This window comes from Oxyura jamaicensis, chromosome 4 (genome assembly GCF_011077185.1).
Source record: "Oxyura jamaicensis isolate SHBP4307 breed ruddy duck chromosome 4, BPBGC_Ojam_1.0, whole genome shotgun sequence".
Lineage (NCBI taxonomy): Eukaryota > Metazoa > Chordata > Aves > Anseriformes > Anatidae > Oxyura > Oxyura jamaicensis.
The window spans coordinates 61,946,274-61,968,512 of NC_048896.1; the positions used below are offsets into that span (position 1 = coordinate 61,946,274).

Genomic DNA, 22,239 nt, shown 5'->3' on the forward strand with positions numbered 1-22,239 from the left:
TGGCATTACTATTTATTCCAAGCCATAACACGCAGACTTTAAAGACACTAAGGAACCACATGCCCAAAGACTTTCTGTGTGCGTGTAGTATGACAGCAAAGTTAGTGGGAGGCTCCCCATCAGGAGGGTTGTGTGAGTGGGGACCTGCCACACTCTTCTGTGATGTTTGTCATGGTGGCAGGAGCTTCCTCCTGAACTTCATGAAAGCCACCAGAAACAAAGCAAAACTTCTGCTGTCCCATACTCCTCTCCCAAGTCCCTTGGCCACCCATCCCCACAGCTCATGTGGATAGGTTTGAGGCATGTTAGGGAGCCAAAAAGTAATATTTTCCAAAGAGAGACACAAGATTTGGGGCTGGTTTCAGTGTCTGAGTGCCCTTGAGGTAGTGGGCACACGTGGACCACGGGGTGGGAGCTAAGGGTCAGTTCGAAGTGCCACCAGGCCTCGCCCTCGGGTACTGCTTGGTCGAAAGCATTTTCATAAAGCAGTTGGTGCTTCTGGGAGGCCAGTGTGGAAAGTAATGAGAGTTTGTGTTACATTCTCATCTAATGACAACCGAGTCATTGATTTGACTAATTTGCTGGGAATGATCCTGGAAATGCATTTCTGATAGGAGAGTGAAGGCGAGAAGTCATCCCTCCAGCATGGGATCTTGTGGTAATTGCTAAATATGCTGAAGCAGGGGAGAAAAAGGGGGGACCATACGCTCTGTATTCCTTCTTTTGTTTTACGTGAATAAGCAGTAATACCCCTGCAAATGCAGAGAAACCAAGAAGGGAAATCACAGCCCTTCCTGCAGAACACAGCAGGGAGCCCTGCGCCTGCAGCTTGGCCATTGTGTGCCTCCCAAAGAGGGGCTTGTTCTGCTGAAATGCCAGGCGTTTCTGGAGCTAAGGTTATCCCCTGAGCAGAATATATAAATAAGAGATTACTTGCAAGCTCTGCAGCCAGGCTTGGGTTGTAGGAAATGTTTGTTTTCGTTTCTGTCACTAGGCAGCAGGGAACCTGTCGCCTTTGTTCTGGGGGTCATGCTGCTGGAGATGGCAAATATTGACATACATGGAGGTAGTTTTCATTTTCATGTGTTTCTTGTTACTTCTTACTGCTATGTGATTTTGCTTCTCTGTTCTCTTGTTTTCCAACACCTTTTTTTTTTCTCCTTTTTTTTTTTTTTTTTTTTCCCCCTCCTTGGACACTTCTCTGCATTGACTATATTGTCCTGGGTTGCAAACAACATGACAGGGCTGTAGGGGATATTACAGCCTCATAGCCCTTACCCCAAATGAGCTGACAGCTTCAGTTTCAGCCCAGTGTGATAGGGACAGGGGTTCACATGCCGGAGGCATTAATTAGCAGGCATGACAGGGATTCTCTTGTAGAAATTGCACTTCTCTTCTGGTCCTTTCACAGTTGTCATTTCAGCTCAGGGTTCAGAAATTTTGCCAGGTGCTGCACACTTCATCCTGTATCTGCTTATGCTGTACCTGGCTGGTGCCTAGACAGAGAAACAATTTTTCAGGATTATAAAGCATGAAAATGAAAGGAAGGAGTCACAGAGACAAGCAACTTGCCCAAGATACCTTTTCTTCTCTCTCGCTGTACTTCTTCAGACAATTTTCCTTGGTGCACTCTACATGCAGCCAATGAATTCTACTTATTACTGGTCACAGAAAATACTTGTTTCATTACTGATCAGTTCTGAAATGCAGGAACATTGTCATGCAACTCAACTCACCGAGGTACAAAGATCTTCCAGGAAGAAAAACAGCCATGTTAGGAAAATCCAGAAAGGTCTGCACAAAACCTGTAATATGAAACACTAAAATGTGGGAATAAATGACAAAAATTGTCCTGGTACTACAAGCTCAAAGTTGTAAAATCCTAGTTAATTTTCATTTAATCACAATGGATAAGCAGGAAATAATGTTTTAGCACTGCAGTAAATATTTGCCGTAGTACTCCTTATAACCACATACAATGGGAATTTCTTTAATATTGGATGCTATCCAAATTAAAAATAAATTCACAAATAGAAGGGCTGATAGGGACCTCAAGAAGCCACCTAGATCCTTGCAGCAATGTCTCAGTTTTTGAGGAACTTGTAAGTTTGATAAGGATTGCTAAGAGGCATCATGTTAACGCCTCACAGCAACTAAATGGCTCCATAGTTCATATTGAAATATTACCAACTATTACCACCCATGGAGGTAGAGTTTTCCATTCCATGTGTTCCTTGCTAACCATTTCTGCTACATAATGTTGCTTTCCTGATAATAATATGTGTGGACATATATTCCCTGCACTGATACATCCTGGGTAGTTAATCCACTCTTCTAAAGGCTCTTCGTGTCTATGTGCAGTATTTCTGAAGCATCTTGGTAACCACGATGCTTTTTCAAAAAAGCTGTCTTGGAAATGATCGCATAGCAACAGTCATTTAAAGTTTGCTGTGAACAAAAGATAGGGCATTTGGCTGACCTGCTCGTGATTTAGCTTCTCAGCCTTCCTACATGAATATCCAATTACTCCTTAAAGCTCCCGTGGTGGCGAGGGAGGGAAAGGGAGGAGATGCTCATAATCATGTTGCAATTACGATTCTGCCACTGTCCCTTCCCTTTCATCTGAAAATTATCCAGATTCGAAGTGAGTCATTAGTGAGCTGATCACGATAGCAGGTATTTGTTAATAAATACACTCAGAGCAGTTTGGATGAATAATTCTTGGGTGTTAAAGGATTCTTTGGATTGTCTCATAGGTGGCTGTGTGATTAGCCATTGACCTTGAGTGTTGTTTCTGTCCCACCTGGGTGAATGAAGTATCTGAGGAAGGAACATAGAGCTCTGATTATAAATTACACTTTCTGATGCAAAATGTTGGACTGATAATAACTCATCGTACAATCCGTGAAACATTCAGCATTCACAAACCCCTCATGATTAGAGTCCTCACAGAGAAATGGCAACATGCCTACCCTGAATCATTCACAATTTTAATTTGTGAACATAATCATAAATCAAGTCTCGCTCTGTAGGAGGGCCTTACCCTTTTGCTAGTTGTATGGGTGCAGTTTTGTTCAGAGAGAAGACTCAACACTAGGTTTGGCAGAGATTTTCCTTGATAGGGAAAGGGATGTTGCTCTTCACAGATTCAGTACAGAAGGTCAATATCCCCCATCTGCAGGCAGCACCCAGGGGCAGCTCTCTGATGTCAAAACCCATCTGGTTCAACAGCATCCACTTCTGCTGGTGCTTTGAAGTCTGGGGCTTTATAGACCTGTTGAAATGCTGCCCCAACTGCCTGGCGGATGGCACTCTAAATTTACCACATCTAGCACAAGAGGTAAATTTCTATGTGTCAGGGGAAAGCAAAGCTATTACATATCCTCAAAAGTTTTCAGGATGCTGCCCTAATTTATGTAACCCTCCTGCACTGCAAGGTACTTCAGTAAATGGTGATAGCACCCTCATCAGCCAATACTGAAGAATATTTATCCATTGTGGGGGGCAAAGGACAACCTCCCCACTTTCAGTCCCGAGCAGAGAGGAATCCTCATTCTCCCCTGTTGAGGCAGCTACAGGAGGCAGCCAGCTGCTGTGATCCTCTGTGCCTTTTCTAAGGTCATAGAATGAAGATGGTAGCTTGGATGAGGGAAATACTCAGCACAACAAGGAACAAGGTCCCGTTCCACCCCCACCACTTTGAAGGACTTAAAACCTGTTAAACTTTAATCTGATAGACACTTCTGGACCATATGTAACAGAGGGATGAACCAGCAGCTGCCATGGGATAGTTTGCATTTCATAAAGGCATAAACAAAGTGTTTGAGGCAATTTACCTCAGTTTTCTTTATTTTATATATATATGGGTGAAAAATAGAAAAGAAAAAGGTTGGTGTAAACAGAGGGATGAAGCTAAATATAATATACAATGCATTACCAAATCTGCGCTTAGCGCCCTATTTTTTCAGTGGCATTATAGCACTGAATTATTTATCAAACATTAACAGTATGTACATGTATATTTAATGTAGAAATAATAATCCATTTGCAGAGGGGTTTTAAATTAGCACATGGGAGAGTCTGCTTCCTTGAGTGTTTGCACAACTTTATAGAAGATGTCTGTGAACCCCATTCTATTTTTGAACATATTTCTCTGAGTTGTGATGCTGTTTGACAGAGGTCTAATAGAAATCATACTAATTCCTCAGGCATATGGGGACTTTGATACCCTGAGGAACAGAAGAGAAAGAATATGAGCAGAGACGGGGACCCTAGTACACCCAGCAGGGCCATGTCAGAGGTATAGGGAGGAGGCAGGGGGAACGTTCAGACCAGGAGCCGGGTGGGCACGTTACCAGTAAGTCTAAACCAGCCTGATCCCACTACCTGAAAGTCTTTTGCAGGGGGTGCGATACACTTGTCATTATATGACAAAGCACCGTAGGCAACCAAGCCATTGCTTAGCTATCCTCCAAAGCAGTCCAGCTTTTCCAAGTTTTCCAGCACCACCATCTCCCCACCCAGCTGAATTCTTGCCACATCCCAAGGGCAATACATCACAGTGTAATTTCACTGACCTCTGGGTGCAGACCCTGGGATGTTTTAAAATCCTTGAGATGACATTCAGATGTACTTCTTAGGTAGTGAGATGATCATTTCTCCACAAAGACTCTGTTTGAGTTATTCTGGGCAGCTCTCAAGAGAGAGGAAAAATAACAATAACAGAAGATTACCTACAGCTTGCAACACTCTAGCTGGGGAAAGAATTGCAGTGGTACAACTAAATATTTATAGCAAAACACTTACTAAAAAGCTCTGCACAGTAAATAATTACCATATTACTTTAGTCAGGATTTCTCTGATGCAAGCCAGGCAGGGCCCATTCCTGTTGGTATTTCTGGATGGGAAGAAGCCATTGCACATATCTCAGTTGCATGCTCCAGGGTCGTAGGGGAGGATAAAGCACCCAAGAGATGCCTGCACCATCTTCTGCCACCACCACAAATGACTGAATGCAGGACACTGACTGGAAAGCTCTGGCAGCAGCTGTTTCACAGGACATCCCATGGTCTGCATGAAGACACACGCTCATACCCAGCCAGGCACCGTGTCTCACTCACATAGCACCACGCTGCTCTCTCCAAGCAGTGGCCAAGAGATCTTCCACCCAAGACCTTCTTGGGTCCGGATCTCCAAAAGAAATAGATGTGGGGCTGAGATGATTTGCATTTGGCCTTTTGTTTTGTTTTCCTTGGTGATCTGTGCGTACTTCCTTTTTTGTTTGTTTTTGTTTTGCTTTGTTTTGTTTTTGTCTGAATGGAGGCAAATCTGCTTTTAATTTTTCTGAGATCCAAAATGATCTACTTCCTTAGCTCCACAAAACTTTCATCTGAGGATCAAAAATTTCTTGGCATGTTAAGAATATTGAATTTGCCTTGCAGGATAATATATTTTGATCCTCTTGTGAACAAGCTCTCCTGCCAGTTTTAAAACAGGGAGGCCTCTTAGGAGTCTAAAAGACTTGAAAGACTTGATTCTTCTCTGCATTAATGCACACATGTATTGTCACTGATTGTTTATCCTCTCTTTAATCTATTTAAATGTGTAATATAGACTTCATTTTATTTCCATTTCAAATTGCACATGAACGATTAAACAGAGAGATTTGTTCACTAGTAGTTTTTAAATGTTGATACAACAACCAGAATTTGCTGTGGCCTTGGCCTTAGAATAAGTCTGTAAGTCTATACAACTTAGAATATCAGTATTATTTCTTACAAAATCCCTTATTAGCAAGGCAATTTGAAATGGCTGACAGCTCAGAGGTGGTGGATTGAGTAAGCCCTCTTTGTGATAGATGAACATGGAAGCTATTAAAAGCTCTCCTTACAATGAAGAGTCTTCATTTTTAAGAGGTTTGGAAATAAAAAAGTTATAGGATAAGGTTGCCTTTGAAAGTGTTTGCTTGTGTTTACAATACACATCAGCATTGTGAAATATGTTTTAGTGTCCACGGGAGGCAGGACAAATAAAAGACCATATTTCAACCATCATTTTCCCCAGGAGCATTTACATCGTTAATGAGGATGATAGCTGGAATTTTTCTCTTGAGAGACATTGAAAGGAACTGATTGGTATCACTGGACAACAGTGACAAATAACTTCTGTAATTCAACCACTAAACTGTGTTTCAGCCCCTAAAGCTTGGAGGACTGTGGTAAATTTGGTGAGAATTCTCTGGTTTGTCCTGTGAAATAACGCCATTCATTTAAATGGCAAAGATAGGGAAAAATGAAGATACCAAACATATCATGAAGAACTCAGTGTGCCCACAGCCACTGAACATCCTTACAAGGCAGTGCCAGAAGGCCAGAGCTTGCTGGGTGCACTCTGTGGGAAGGCAAGGCTCACCCTGCTGTCTCTAACAGGAAATGTGTCCCTGGGAAATGTGTGCCTCCCACAAGCTTATTGTTCCTGTAGGGCTGTGGCAGGTGAGGAGAAATTAATACATTGGTGAGGCTGTCTGGACACCTTGGAGACAGAGAGGAAAAAGCCAAAGACAAAGCTCCTGTGTTTTTTTAGGCTTCATATGATAGAACTGGATTTATTATTATTATTATTATTCTAATCCTTAACACACTGCCATCAGGGTAAATGCTATACATCATCAGGAGATCTGGACAACATCTTTTATACAGATGGAGCAGTTAGACATTACTTGCACAGTCAAAATTGCAACGGATGGTTGTTTTTATTGGTAGCCATCAGGAGAATCTTTCCAGGCTGCTTAGAGAGATGGTTACATGGAAAATGTATTAGGGTGGAATGAGGCCATCCTATTTATAGAGTGAATCTGCTGAAATTGTTCTTTGTTGATAATTCTTTGTCAAAATTATCTGAATCAACACAGCACCTCTTTACCTCTTTTGGAAGATGGAGCAGTAGAGCAATTTGGTATGTAGAAACAGCAAAATGTCATTCACAATCACACATCAGTTTAGTGATGTGGTTTGGTCTTCAAAGCAGATCTCACAGCTCTCATAGTTAGTTGCTATTAGGCTGCAGGATAAGACCCAGAAAAGGAAATTGTTCGGCACAAGTAAGAGAACATTTGTGAAACAGTCCATTCACTTTGGTATCAGCCTTAGTGTTAGCTTCAATTCAGTAAATTTCGAAGGTCGTCAGGAGTTATGGCCGCAGATCGGTTTTGGTAATAAAATCGCAATGTTCCGCTTTTTTTGACATATCCCAGCTTCTTGCTATGACTGCTTCAGCTCCTAAGGGAGTGTAACGAAGAAAAGCTGGGCACAAGTAGTGTTGATTCAATGAATTTGCAGCTTGCTTAAAGATCACCACTCTGCCCTAACAGGATTTTATGGGAAACAAAAGAAGAGAGGGGAAACGGCTTCTCTGATGGAACAGAAATCTTCTGGCTTTGCTAATAGCAAACTTGGTGCCACATGATGATACAACCCAGCAACACATAAGTAAGCACTGAGGTCAGATTGGTTCCACATTCAGTGGAAAAGAAAAAGAAAAAAAAAAAAAGAAAAAAAAAAAAAGACATAACCATCGAGCACCATTAAATCACTACAATGACCTCCAAATGAAAAGATTTCATGCGGGCGTCACTGGAGAAAAATCCTGTAACGAGTTTTATCTTGGCAATGGGGCAATGGTAAGCTTGTTCCAAATGCCTTTTAAATAGAAACACTGGGCAGGGGCTATTCCAGGGACATCTGGAACTGGGAGCGCCCAGGGGTGGGTTTAGACATCCCCTGCCTCAGCCAGGTCCTGCCAAGCTCCTGACAGCACCAGGGAGACCCTGCGGCCATGAGACTTCCTTCTGGGGGTGGGGGGTGGGGGGGGACCAGACAGAATCCACATTTCTGTCTTCTTCTTCCTCCACTCGGATCAGGAAGCAGGGAAGGACCAGGCTGAGGCCAGGGAGTGTGAGTGAATCTCCAAACCCACCGTCCTCAGCTGGACAAAAGGCCCTGAAGATGCCAAGCACTTATCCCTTCTTGGCCAGAGCAGAGCTGTGACTGCTAGTAGCAGATGGACGTTTTTTCAGTTTTAATCTTTAGACACGTCTGAAGGAAACTGAGGGAAAAGATTCTGGGGTCACACTCCTCTGGGGCCTCATTGTGTTCTGCTGTTTCGATGCAAGACTTATGAAATGTCAGATTTAGAGTAATAAATAAAAGGATAGTTATGGATTGGCTATATAGTTATATTTTGACTAGAAAACCATACAATGCACTCTTCCCTGGAGTCAACCTTCTTGATGAAGCAATACATGTAAAGTAGGAAACCTGACATTGAGACTGCTGGACATGACATATTGTGTTATATTGCTCGACTGAAGCAAGGACACATGGCTGAATATAATTTCTGTGTTGGAATGATTTTTGTATTATTATCATTACTTTAATTGCCAGCATGATGCTATTTCACTGCTGAACCCTGAAAGCCAAAGAGCTAATCTTCAGTTTTTTTCCTGATTTCTTCTCCTCACACCTAATCAGCTGTATCCAGGGCTTATGAAGGGCAGGTCTCTTTTGCAGTGTGGTGGTATGACTACAGTTTGTGTCCACATACCAAGCTTCCTTTAAGCTCGCTCCCTGGGGTGCAGCAACAGAGCAATGCAGCACAGATTTTGAAGCAGGCAGCTTGCCTGCCACTATTTTGAAGCCAATTCCGAATCCTGCGTTACTGTGTGCAATCCAGTTTGGTTGTTTGAATCTGACTGGGAAACACCTCAGTCCACAGCAATTAGGCTCCCGGAGCACCGTGCGCTTGTCTCCTGAGCTGGATGCCCGCTGTGCTGCAGGAACCCCGCACTGATGGAGCAGGGGTGAGCGGCTGGTTGCTGCTTCATAGGGGAGGGCACATCACTGCTGAGCAATGAGCAATTCGGTGCAGAGGTTACAATGTCAGTCCACTTACAATTCTGGTGAAATCTATGTTAAATCCATGAGAACAGTGTTTTTTTCTTGGACAGACCAGTTTTGGGGATATAAGTGTGCATTAAATCCTGTCTGGAAGAAAAACAAGTAATATGAGCCTCAGCATGATTTCTCCTAGCATAGTTCTTGTATATTATTTTTTTTATTATTGCTGTTCATCCAACCAATTGTTTTGAATGTAGGTGATCTTGGCAAAAACTAAGGAATCCAGAGCACAAAGGGAGAGGTGGCAAGCATCACCACTGGTCTCCGAGCAGGGAGCATCAAATCTTTCTGCATGTGAATGGCTGAAGTAAACACTTCCAGCTCTGCTAATCAACACCCTTTTTTATTATTTTTTTTTATTTTTTCCACAAGGAGAAAATTGCTCCTGGCTTTCACTGTGTGAGAACCAGTGAGCAAAGTCCACTGCTGGCATGTGCAGTGGGAACATCAACAAGGGTCGGGGGTGGGAGGGGGGGGTTGTGTGCTTGCGGGATTGGAAGGCCCCTTGTATGGCTTTCCTTGTGTTCCCAGCGGCTCCAAGGCACAAATCAGGGCTACTGGGACTCAATTACTCTCCCTCTGAAATGGAAAGGCTCAGACATGATGTTTTCTTGTCATTTTCATTAAATATGATTTACAGTCAAGAGGACTGATTCAAGCGAGCTGTCAGTGCAGGAGGAACGGTAGCAGAGCTGTTCAGTCCCTTCTCCAGGGATATGATGGCATTAATAATATCATCATTTTCATTTTTTTTTTTTTTTAATCTATTATACAATCCATAAGAAAAAGCCTTTGAAACACCTCCTCCTATACCCTGTCTCTTCCAGTAGCTGTTAGCAGTTGCTGAGGGAAGGGACTAATTATGTACTCTCAGATAGGCAACTGCTCTAACTAACAGGCAATTATTTGCAGGATTCTAGTATTTGAAAGTAGAGAATTTAAATAGTAAATGCAACGCATAATTACTGAGGCAAATTGTGAAATGTTCAGGCAAAATGACACATGGCATCTCAGTGGGATAAGTCTGTCAGGGTTTGGGAAGGGATTTATTTATTTGGAGTAGCTTTCATTTTCCCTGCTTCTATTTTCCATCTGGCCATCCCAGACTTTCATCAGCTTGACCGGTAGCCATTCACCTGTTACAGGATGGTTGGCCTGCACTTCACAAATGTTTTTCCCAGCATTTATTTGTGCAGCAGGGGTGTCTCAGCCATCCAGCCAGATAAGCAATCGCATTGCTTCCATTGATACTGTGCTTCAAAGTATTTTTGTCTTCAACAAGATGGTATTTTCCACACTTCCCATCCAACAAGCAGGCAGCCCACTGGCTGCTGACTCCATAGTGCTAAGAGCCCAACCACTGCTGTTTCCCTTTTATCATCCTCTGCCCTACAGGCTGCTGAGGAGGGGACAGAGGAGGATTCTTTCCCCCTGCACCAGTAAATGAGATAGCAGCCGGCGAGGTCAGCATCAGCACCTCGATTACAATCAGCTGGGTTATCTGCTCACCACCATCAGGAACTGTCTTTATTAACAAAGGGCCTTCACTGCAGCAGCAGATAACTACTGGGGCAGGTTAGCAGAGAAAGAAGCTACTTTTACAACCTGCTATTTCAAGATAAAAAATTACCTGGAGAGTTCCTGATATTTGGGGTAAAAACCTATTTGGGGTAAAATCCTATTCCACACACCTCCTTGTTTCTTTCTTTATGCTTTCTCTCTTTTTTTCCCAACCACAGTGTATTATATCTATAAAAGAAATGTATTTTTATATTCTGTCCAGATTAAAAATACTAGGAAGTTTCAGAGAAAATGCATTTATCAAACCTCAACTTAGTTTTGCAGGGTCAGTTTTGTTATTATGAATTCAGAAATATCAGAGCAGATCCTCTGTTATGATAAAACACTGTAGCTATGACAGTTAATATAAAGTGAAAACATGCTCTCTGTAGCTAAACGTTTATTTAAACAAGACTATTATTTGTTTATATATATATAAATAGGTCTAGTCATCTGAATTACCGTTGAAGAAAAATCTTGTTTAATTCCAAATAAAAACTAAATTTTAAGCAAATTTAGTCAGTTCTTTATTGTTTGTAGCTGCCTCATGTCACCTAAAGTGATTTGGTTTCACTAAGCTGTAACTTCTTCAGTTCTGTTCTTTTCAAGAATGATTGGGCAAGGAAAGGATCCTAACTATGGATCTCTTCTTCATAAAAAACAAATTTGCTGATTATTCATTACTTGTTATACCTGTTTGACATTACATAACTCATAACATTGACTAATAAGGCATGGCAGAAGTGCAACTACTTTATATTAACACTCCAGTAATGCACTATTGCTTATGTATCCTGAAATGTTGCATATTTTCAAATTATACAGCACAACAGAGACACTAATCTTCCTGTAAGACCATGAATGAATGAATGTGTTCCAGCACCACGTACCGTTCTCATAAATCAGCTCATTATCTCTTAGGCATCAGTATATATAATTGAAATTGATGTCATGTTTATAACCCCTGCTCACAGAGCGCGTGTATGGAAATGGGCTCAAATCTATTGAATAGATGTTTTGACCTTAAGCGACCTTCATTTAATTGTCTTTCATACAACATGGAAGAAAATAGCAGTGTCACAGAAGAAATTAATATAATTATAGTGAGTTTTCTCTAGCAGTCTCATAAGGTCAATTATGAAGTTCAGTAATCAAGATAGATGTTCTTTTGATGCAGACTAATTGAGAGGTCAATATTGGGATTTTTTACCTATTTTCAGAGCCTCACATGAGTTGCTGAGCAATATTCCAAAAAGATGTACTTCACTGGCATGTAGCTTATTGGGATATCAGAAAGGGAAATTTATGTCAGGAGTTTAGCGGAGTGAGCATTGATGTTAGAGTGAGCATTGGAGTGAGCAAAGTGAGCAAAGGAGTGAGCATTGGTGTTAGACCACCTACCAGATAAAATTACGCACGCAGCGCCACATCACAGAAATGCAGTATGTGAAGAATAGAAATGCCGCGGCTCACTCTCACTGCTGGGGGAGGCTCTCCTGTTTTGTCTCCACTCAGAAGAAAAAAGAAGGCCCTGAGATGAAAGCCCAAAGCCCACATCGCTCCCAGATGCAGCAAGGGGTGGCCGTGTTGGAGGAAGCGGCCAGACAGCACCTTGGTGTGGGCCCCGCAGCCTGTTGGTATGATCATGCAGGCTGCACAGCCTGCTCTCCATCATGCGCTTGATGGGAAGGAAAGAGGGAGAGGGTGGAGCCAAGATCTGAAGTCACTTGTGTGACCTCCTGGGAAGCGATTGTAATGTACACAGTTTTAGAGTTAACACTAATGTTGTTTAATTTTCTCAGTAGGGAGAAGTGCCATGAGCCTTTCCAAGGTAAATAAACCACGGCTACTTTGCACTCTGCATGAATGCCAGATCCAAAGGCCACCACTTCTTCCCCCACAGCCTTTCTTTTCAACACGTGGCCTTCCCATTCTGCTCAGACAACAACAATCCCTCACAGCCCGCTCCTCGCCTCCCTCAGGCATTTCCCATTGCAGCTCCTGCAACTTCCCTTGCTCAGCTTTGCAAAGTTGCCCACTTCCCACTCAGGTCCCTTCCAAAAATGCCCACCAGGGCTCTGCCCTCCACCTCCCCACCCCTCGATCCCTGCTATGGGTGGATGTTTAGCTCTTCCAGTGCCTCAGATGCAAACACCATCCTCTGCTATATTGGGGGAGATTTCCCAGCCCCCTGCCCACGAGCAGGTCTGCAAAAATCATCCCCTCTGCCCACCGTCTCCTCCCAGCCATCAGCCCTGGGACTCCCACACTTCCCACCAGCCCCCTAGTCTCAGTTTCTGCTACCCTCCAGTGCCTTTCCAGTCACTTTGTGTTTCCAGTAGCACACTGTCCCTGATAACTTCCAGGTCAGGGATGAGTTAAAAGAACAAGCTCTTTGATATTCAGAAAAATATTTCAATTCTGGGCTCTCTGTGGTGTGTCCCTGCCTGCACTAGACTCCCCAGCTTGTCTTCACTCTTCGGGAGAGCTGTTCTGCTGGCAGTAAGCCCCTTCTGGTCCTCTTGAATTGAAGCTGTTGATACCACTGATAAGGCCAACCGTAAGTGTAGGCAGATGGGCAAGGAGCATGACGTTCTGTGTCCAGCTGCAGAATAAAAGTCTTTATGTCCATGCAATGTGCGAAGGGGGTACAGATGATATATCCACACAATGACAAAAACCAAAGACCTTCTTGAATTACTACCAGGCTTGAACATGTTAAGACAGATCAATTACTTATAATCTTATAAACCAGGATATCTTTTTAAAATGAGTAAAGCTGTTGAGTGCCTCTGCCAGAACTGACACTCAAAAATAAGACACGGAGATTTTCCAATATTCTCCTTAGGTAATTTGTTTAAGCAAAGATTTTTCTATTTTCATCATTTAATAATTCCTCTGCCAAAGCTGTCAGAGTTGAATTTTGAATTTCAATTCAACAGGAAAAAAAATATTGGCTCATTTGACAAGACTGACTTAGTGCCTCTCTTTGACTTGAAGCTATAACTACAAGCTGTGTCATAACTACCACTACTTCTGCTGAATATATAACGCCAGGCACTGGCCAATTACACATCCCAAGTTCTGTACATATCAGCATTTAATTTCTTGTTCCCAGTACAAAAGCTGAGGTAAAATCCAGATCTAATGAACTCCATAGCTAAAATTCCAATTTCTTCAGGTGGAGCTAAAAATCTCCTCCCAGATTTCCACAAACCACATGCATAAGAAGATATTTTCCATGCTGGCAATTGTATAGCTTTTCACATCTCATATTTAAACCCTCAAATAAGAACCTGCAATTCCATTCATGCAACCATATACATTAATCTCTTGCTATCTTATTTGATGTGAATTACTACTCAGATATTTTATGGCACTCTCCACTGCAGTTTCCAAACCCCTCACAAATCGTAATATTTTACCTCTGTCAAGTACAGAAGGAAATCTGCAAGTATTTAAGCGTAGATTAGATGCAGCTCTGTTAAAAACTGATTAACTAACTTGGCCAGGACAGATGCGAACCATGGAAAGTCATGGGCCTTGTCCAGAAGCAAGCAAGTGTAGAGCTCAGAGTGTGCAGCAGAGCTGCAACCAGGACCTGGGTCTGCAGGGTCCTGGTGATTTCACAGGGCAGCCACCTCTTCTCTGCTCACTAGCCTCAGTCTCAGATGCCCACCACTTTGAAAATGTGAGATGTGAGCAGCTTTGCTGGACCCATGGCAGAAACCTGTGTTCCCATGTGTGTCATGGATTGCCCCCCTCCTACCCAAGGGTTTTCCTCATCTGTGCTGAAACCATGCTAAGGGGAACATTAGTCATTGCTTTAATTCCTTGCAAAAAGGACAACCCTGAAATCCCAACTAACACAGATGGAAGTTTTAAAATAACCTTATGTCTGATCCTGATCTCCTTTAGCTCAGCATCCAGCCAGTGGGAAGCCATGAATGTGCTATTTGCATTCAAGTCAGGTGAAGGAGAAGTGGTCAGGGAAACCCATTCTAAAAATTCAGCATCACATGTATGGCATAATGTCAGAGCATGAAAATGCAAACAACACTGATTTTGTTTGTTTGTTTTTTTGCCTTTGACTCAGGGTGGGAAGGAGGCCTTAAAGTCTCCCTGTAAAGAGGCATCAAAGAGAAGAATGTGATGACCTCAGTGAAATTGCAAATTACGCCACAAATCTCAGAAATATGACTGCTGCGGATCTCACAGGAAGCCTTTTGAAAGAGGTTTTACTGTACGTAAGAGCTGCAGATCAGGGAAGCCGAGGTTAGCAATCAGAGCAGGGCTTTTAAACACCAGCCTGAGAGGTGAGTCAGGTGGCCGCTGTAGAGAGGGCAACCTGCTCTAATAAGCCACTGCACTAATAAGGAGAAAGCTCATTTCATCCACCATTAAATATCCATTAAGGACTTTAATTCTTGCCAGCTCACTTGTGTGAAGTGCAGTCAGTGGAGATCTATGTTTATTAAACTTCACTATTCATTTTGCCCAAAATGGCCTTGTACCCTGACAGGGAAAAGCCAGCAATTCAATAGATGAATCCCGTGAAAAAATGTTTCCAAATAATTTTCTTACTAATAACATACATGTAAATGGAAATAGGCTTTGGTTGCCTTAAGGAAGCAGATGCTTTTCAAGCTGTACTTAAAAAGACTGAATGTCAGGCTTTTCAAAGCTGCTCATGAAATGCAACCCCCACCAACTTACACAGGGCCTTGTGCTCCTAAGCATAGCTAAATGGTGTCAAAAATATGAGAGTGTTGTGTCTAAGCTCTTGTAAATATGTTAGATGACTGGTAATAGTCCAAATCACTCTTCCCCTGCAACCCATAGGTGCAGCTTTGCATCAGAGGTGATAATCATGGTGTTGAACTATGGGGACCCCATCGGCATTGCAGGGTGGTCCAAGCAAGGCGGCAAAAGGTTATATATTTTCAATCATCTTTGGAAACAAGGAGTTGTACTTCTTTAAAAATAGTAATCACAAAGAGAGTCCTCAAAAAAGGCCATTAATAATTGGTCAAAATCAGTTGTTTCTTCTTCTGCTTCCAGTTGTATCTCTCTTGGATTTTGAGGTACTCCATGAACTGTAACATTCAGTGAGCCATAAGCTCACCTGGGGAGAGAATAGAGCAGCTGGAGCTGCAGGCCACAGGATCACAGAATCATTAAGGGTGGAAAAGGCCTTCAAGACCATCAAGTCCAACTGTCAATCAAATCCAACTGAACCATGCTTTGTTCTGTGTTTCCTAGTATTGATGCTCCAGGTGCTTCTGGATTTGGTGCTGTACTTCACTTCTTTTCAGCCTCATTCTTTCATTTTGAAGCTTACATCTCAGAGACCTTTCCTTCACACTGTTCAGCTGTCCAGTAAGAAACTAGATAAATCTTCCTCGGCCACCATGAATGATCATTTGCCCATGATCCATTAGCACTTGCTATGGCAGTTAATCAATTTTTGCACAGACACTCAGAACAGCTGAGGAGGCTGGACCTCCTTTGGGAGAATGAATCTGGAAAAGAAAAAGTGGGAAAGCAAGGGTGAAACAGAAGGCCGGTGTCGATGAAGTGCCTCAGATGTGAAGCAGGAACTTGGCAATTATGGTTTGTGCTACTGCCCAGCTGCACGCAGCTCTTCTTCACACAATAGCAAATCTCATTCAAGCCTTTACTTTCCATCCCCATAGTTACTTAGGTTGAATATTTTCTTCTTTATAATAGAATTTGGAAATAAAAATTCCCACACGTGAGTTTTTTAAAAAACACCTTTACTTGTAATTTAAAACTTCTGTCTAATCTAGCTTAATGTACTTTGTTTTGCAGAGTGCTATACCACAAGAGGCTTCTGTTCTTGTTCAGCTGAAGGCTAAAGGCTGTCTTTCATGGTGTTCACAAAAACTTCAATATCCTTCTGTATAATCCATCCTCAGGGTGTTTATGTCTGATCAGACGCGGGAGGAACACAAGCCCTCTGGAACACACAGTCCTATTTCCTAATTTACAGGAGTTGAGATTAACGTCAGATATTTCTGGGATCTCATAGAAAATGAAACCCCTAAGACATTTCAGATTTGTCACCTACTAATTTTGGAAAAAATACTTTACACAAACTTAGATACTGTATCTTTAATTCATTTTTCCTGTTCCTACATCAAAAACAACTAATTAAGTTTCTGAAAATGTTTGAAAATATCAGCACTGCTACACTTTATTCTTCTTCTTCTGATCAAAAAGCATGACAAATAAATCCTCTACAATAGATTTCATTTCACTACTGGCACTGCATATCAGTCTACTTGCAACTGCTACCAGTTTAACAGACTTTGTTTCCTATGGGAGAAAGTTTAGCCAGCCTCAACGAAATATTTGGGGTTACAAGCTGTTAAGAGTGCTGTATTAGATTTATTTTTATAGCCCTAAAAGTGATCATGGCTGCTTCTCAGCACAAACTTGGTATTAGAGCCCCTGCTTCAAAGAGCCTGTAATGTAAACCATGGAAGATCAAAAGAAAATGAGTTGCCATGGTGGAAGAAAAGTCTCATAGACCATAGACCATGGTTACTTGCTGTATGGTAGTAAAATTTGTCATGGAAGAATTTATTTTGTGGTGGAGTTGGTCAGAACAAGTCTGATTTTATTTTCTTATATCGAAAATACTTAAAAACATCGTCAACAACAACAACAAAAAAGCAACTAAAATTATTTTGAGTCATGATAAAAAGTAACCTGGAAATACAGAATGTTCCACGGTATCAATACTGTGGTCCCCATGGATCTCCAGCATTTTTTTTCTTTAGTGCAAACTTTTTAAATATAAAGCACTAACATGAAAATGACACTTAGATTATCATCTAAGTCCAAATGCCTCCTAAAGATTAAATCTTCAGTCTATAAAGAAAAATGCAGCTTCTCATAATCTTTCAAAATGGGCAAAAAGATAGGTGATTCTAGTTATTTTCCTTGGTCTCTCAGAAAGCACAGCACAGAGACGTAAACTCACTCAAGATGGGAAAAAAAATAAAAAAGAAAACAATAGGTTATTTTTAAAATGGTCTCTGAATTGATTAACTTCAGAGAAGGATACTGTGTCCATGATGATGCACTTTAGCTCTGGCACAAGTACATAGATGAAGAGGAAAAATCAAGTGACCCTCTCTGAAGTAGAAGCTGGATTTTGTCTGTTTGCTCACTTGTTTGTTGGCTTTTCTCTGTTTTAAAGCCTCCTGATGTAAGATGTCAAATGCTGTTGACTTTTTCAGATTTCCTGAGAGCTGTGTATCTTCAGCTCCCAGAAGATGGCCTCCATAACTACCATTGTTGCTGTGATCAGCATATTGATCTGCAATGAAACAGCACAACATCACCTACTTGAATGTTTCTTTTATCTTTAGGATGAAGTCTTGGAGAGCTTATTTTCATGTGAGAATATATCCTTTTTCTTTTTCATGCAGACTATTGAAAATATTAGCAAATTAGTAAGGTTTTATCAGAAAGAATTTTATAGACAGCAAATATCTCAGAGATGGATCATTTTTATTTATCAGGTAAAGTGTCTAATAAAAATGAATAAATCATGCAGAGTCAAGCCCTAATGCATTATTTAAAAAAAGGAAAATGACAAACATGAGAATGCCAAATTATTTAGATATTTTTGCAACCTTTGGCCTACCTTCTTAATGCAGCTAACATAAGCTTCTTCCAAGATAGGTCTATGGCTTGCTGTAGATTAAACTATAAGGGCTAACTTCTCTTTCATTAATATGACAACACCAACAGATTAAAGAATAGGTTGTGTTGTTCTCGTCTTAGGCACATGGGTCTGAATTCTGCACCTAGTGTTGCTCCTTTATATGCTATATTCGTTTGCTTTTTGCTCTGGGCAGATAAGCTGAGTCCTATTAATATGCATTTCCTTGTATTAATATGTTAATATGCAATGGCTAAATGCAGATAAGTAAGGAGGTGGAATGAAAAACAGTCCTCTAGCCATCCGGATTTTCAGACATGTTCTGGTTTTCACTGTTTCTTTTTCAAGCACTTGGTTAAGATTTTGACTTTCCAAACTGAAAAAAAACAGCCCCTGAAGAAAAGCCAAGAAGAACTTAAAATGAGGAAGGAAACCCCCACCTGCATTCATATTGGTCCCAGTATCATTTGTGAGATCACAGCCATCACAGGCTTCCTTTCTTAAGTCAGTTTAAGCCAAGATGTTATTACTCTTCTGGGTGCTGTCTGTGTTTTTTAAGTAACTTTCCTTTGAAGCCCTGTTTATCAACACTGTCACTCCACCGTTGCTCTTCTGGGCCAAGCAGACTAACTGCCTAACCAAATTCTCCTCTTACTTCCTACACGTATATAAACTGAACACTATAGAGTGTTGATATGCACTTTTGGAGGGAGGGAAGGAGAAGAGTCAATGCATTGCCAGTTTTTCTTTTTTATTAGGAGAATCATATCGTACAACCAATTTTCATCAGTTGCAATTAGAATAAAAAATAGGAGTCCTTTAATGGCAAGGGACAGATTATTTGCTTACAAAATACACACAACACTATTGTCAACAGAGGTCTGTTAGCAAAGATGTGCTCCAGATTTTTAGGTCTCATAGTCACCTGAAGCAAACAGTGGCAAGTGTGAACTTTCCTACTTTGCCTATAAACGTGAGGGTATGACAGAGATGAAAGATATTCCAAGTTATTTCACAAATATCTACAGGGAGAAGTCGTGCCTTGGTCTCCTGCAGCTGTATGGTATCATGAATCACTGGGTCATTGGGTAAAAGTTTGTTCTTGCTATTGTGTTCTTTGGTGTATCACAGCCTAAATTATTCTTGGCCAAAAATACCTCCAGCCACGATTGTTGACTGCATTCAGCTTAAGTCTGTGAATAGTTTGGGGGTGAAAATAAACTGCAGATTTTGGACAACAATTTATTTGCTTCCAAGAATTTCTTGGCTTTGTGCAGAGCAGCACCACAGACTACAAGCACAAAGGCTCTCTCCTGAAGCTGGAGTGGGTTCGTTGGGCAAAAGCCAATGAATTGTGTAAGCAGTATGGTGATACTAATCTCAGAGATTCATGCGGGTATTAAGAGCTCAGTCCTCAGGAGCTCTGGGCCTTGCCCTGTTAATGTAACAAGGTTTGACCTGTTTGCCTCCAGAAATGATAGGCAGAAAATGCAAAATTTACCTAGGCTCAGGATAGTTCTTCTGAATCAACTAAAGGTATATATTTAAAATGCTCTAGTTCAGTTTAGTTCGGTACATGGACTTGTGGTACAGCTATGCTAATTTAATACTAATCACCCTTACTAAGATTCACTTTGATTCATTGAGATAATATAACTTTGAAGAAAGAAGAAAATGTACCTGAATTTTAAATGAAGCTATCCACTTGTGTTTCAGCACAGTTTAACCTGTACAGATACATTCTCATTCAGATTAACTCTCATGAGAGTCCCAAAGTAGATAAGAAGACTGTTACTTTCTTGAGGGGTTGTTTTGGGGAACACACTAGTTTTGAGTAACAGATGCATTTTATTTGTGACCTCAGCATGCAAAGATTTGTACTCAAGTTTCAACACACTTAATATTACTAAACTGATCTGCTCTACTACTCAGAAGTAGAGGGAAATAGAGGGAAAGGATGACACAAAGAGGCTTATAGAAGAGAATAAGAGAATTTATTATTATTATTTTTTTTTCAATGAACTTAAAGAAGATCCACAAAGTCCAGCTCTTTGAGACTGAGACCACTAATCAGTGTTTCTGTTTGGCAGAAAAGAGAAATGATATTGTTTCAATTTATAACTAAATATTGTAAATCAGAAGTCTCTGTTTCATCTTCTTTTTCTGTCATGACCATTGTAGCTTTCCATTTACTTACATGCCACTATCCCTTATTCTTCACAACTCAATTTGGTTCTGTCAAGGCATAAAAAATGTCATTGACTAAGCATGTAAGAGATGAAAAAGAAATCAACAATTACTGGGGAAAAAAAAAAGTATGAGATTCTGATTAAAGCTCAAGAACCAAGGATATACACTTACACAGATTGTATAATCTCACCTTTCATTTGAAATGCTTGCTAGCTATTTTCTTGTACTATTATTCATAAATTATTAGTAATAAAAATTACTACCTATAAAAATCTCAGGATAAATAAAGAAAATATATTTCTAAAAGAAAAAAAAAGGGGGGGGGAGGGTGGGAATAGGGGAGCATTTTTTTTTTTTTTTCAGAGAAATCTGTTCAGAGACTCAGAATGCAAATCATTATGCAACTGTACCTTAGTTTCCCTTACCACTGTAAGAACAGCATGTTTGTTTGTTTTCTGAAGTAAGTGCTGTTTATCAACCTCCATCAACTTCCTAGAGTGGCAACAATTTAAGAATGTCAGATGTACCTATATAGAGAATCTAACACTTCAAGATTATAATAGGGGTTTGAAACAGCCTTTGTATTAGTTAATTAGATTGCATGTAGCATGGTAATGAGGTCACAGGGACTCTTTTGATGACCTTTGTTATAAATAGCCATTAATTAATGTATAATTAATCTGCACATTCATCAGAGACATTGCATTTGAGCTGTACATGAAAACAAAATTAGAAAACATCATTTTCTATGATGTAGATGATTGTTGATTAAATGGCTACTGTATCTAGATGATTCCCAAATCATCAGACTAATAAACTATGAAGGTAATCAGATAACAATGATTTGTACAGTATTATAGTTTGCTCTGTGCACGTGTCTGATGACTACAAGCTAAATCATCAAGCAGCTGCTTGAACACAATGCAGACCCGTCAAGACATCCTAAAACAGCATCCCGTGTTTACAAACCCAGGGTCTTACCTCTGCTAAAGTTTGGATTTCATGAGGAGGAGAAAAATGAAACATTTTCTACTATAAGCAACTATTTAATGTCATGTGGACATTTTATCAGATCTCAGAGTCACTGGAAATATTCCTTAGTGACAGAACATGTAATTTATTGTAAGAGCAAGGTAAAATACCTCTGGATCCAGGGATTTTGACAGCCATGCTCTCCCACCCCCTCTCATAGCCTGTAGATCAGGAAGCTGTGAAGCCCTTCTAATACAGCTACACAAACTGGGGCTCTTTTTTTTCTTTTTCTTTTTCTTTTTCTTTTTCTTTTTCTTTTTCTTTTTTTTCCATTTCAGTTTATCTTCAAAACCTTTTGTCAAATTTTGGTGGCAATACTGAAGAAAATAGAGTCCTCTGTGTTTCTCTTCTCTTTGCCCTCAATCCCTCCTCCCTCAGCATAGCAGAAAGAATAAATATTAGCAGAGCCTAATGGCCACCAGCTCTGGAGTGTGGATTTAAAATATATGAGATTAATTCAGTAAAATGATTTTAAAACTGGTACATCTTGACCAATATTATTAATGAAGAAAACGTCATGCTTTCTTGCTTCACAGATGAGGAGATAACTCTTAATGAGAAGCTATATACTAGGACTTAATACGGGGAGCTGGCAAGAAGGAAACTGTTGGTTTATGGGATACTCAGTGTTCTAATGCTCACAAGTAGCCACACTGATCAGAGAAAAGATAACTACAATTTCTATGGGATCTTATCCTTTATGTGTTTGCCACAAGCATGTGAAATGGTAGTAGTGTAAAGAACTACAGTAGAATAGAGACAAAATCAGTCTCAGATTGGAAGAGACAGGGAAGAGAAAAAGAGGAA

The 22,239-nt window shown here is 40.7% G+C and overlaps 1 long non-coding RNA gene across 1 annotated transcript; it reads left to right on the forward strand.

Moving 5' to 3' along the window:
* Positions 1-965: 965 nt before the first annotated feature.
* Positions 966-21,412, forward strand: LOC118166813. The gene is made up of 3 exons (XR_004750737.1): positions 966-1,066; positions 17,783-17,942; positions 20,764-21,412. It is a non-coding gene; the product is annotated as an uncharacterized LOC118166813 (long non-coding RNA).
* The last annotated feature ends 827 nt before the right edge of the window (positions 21,413-22,239 follow it).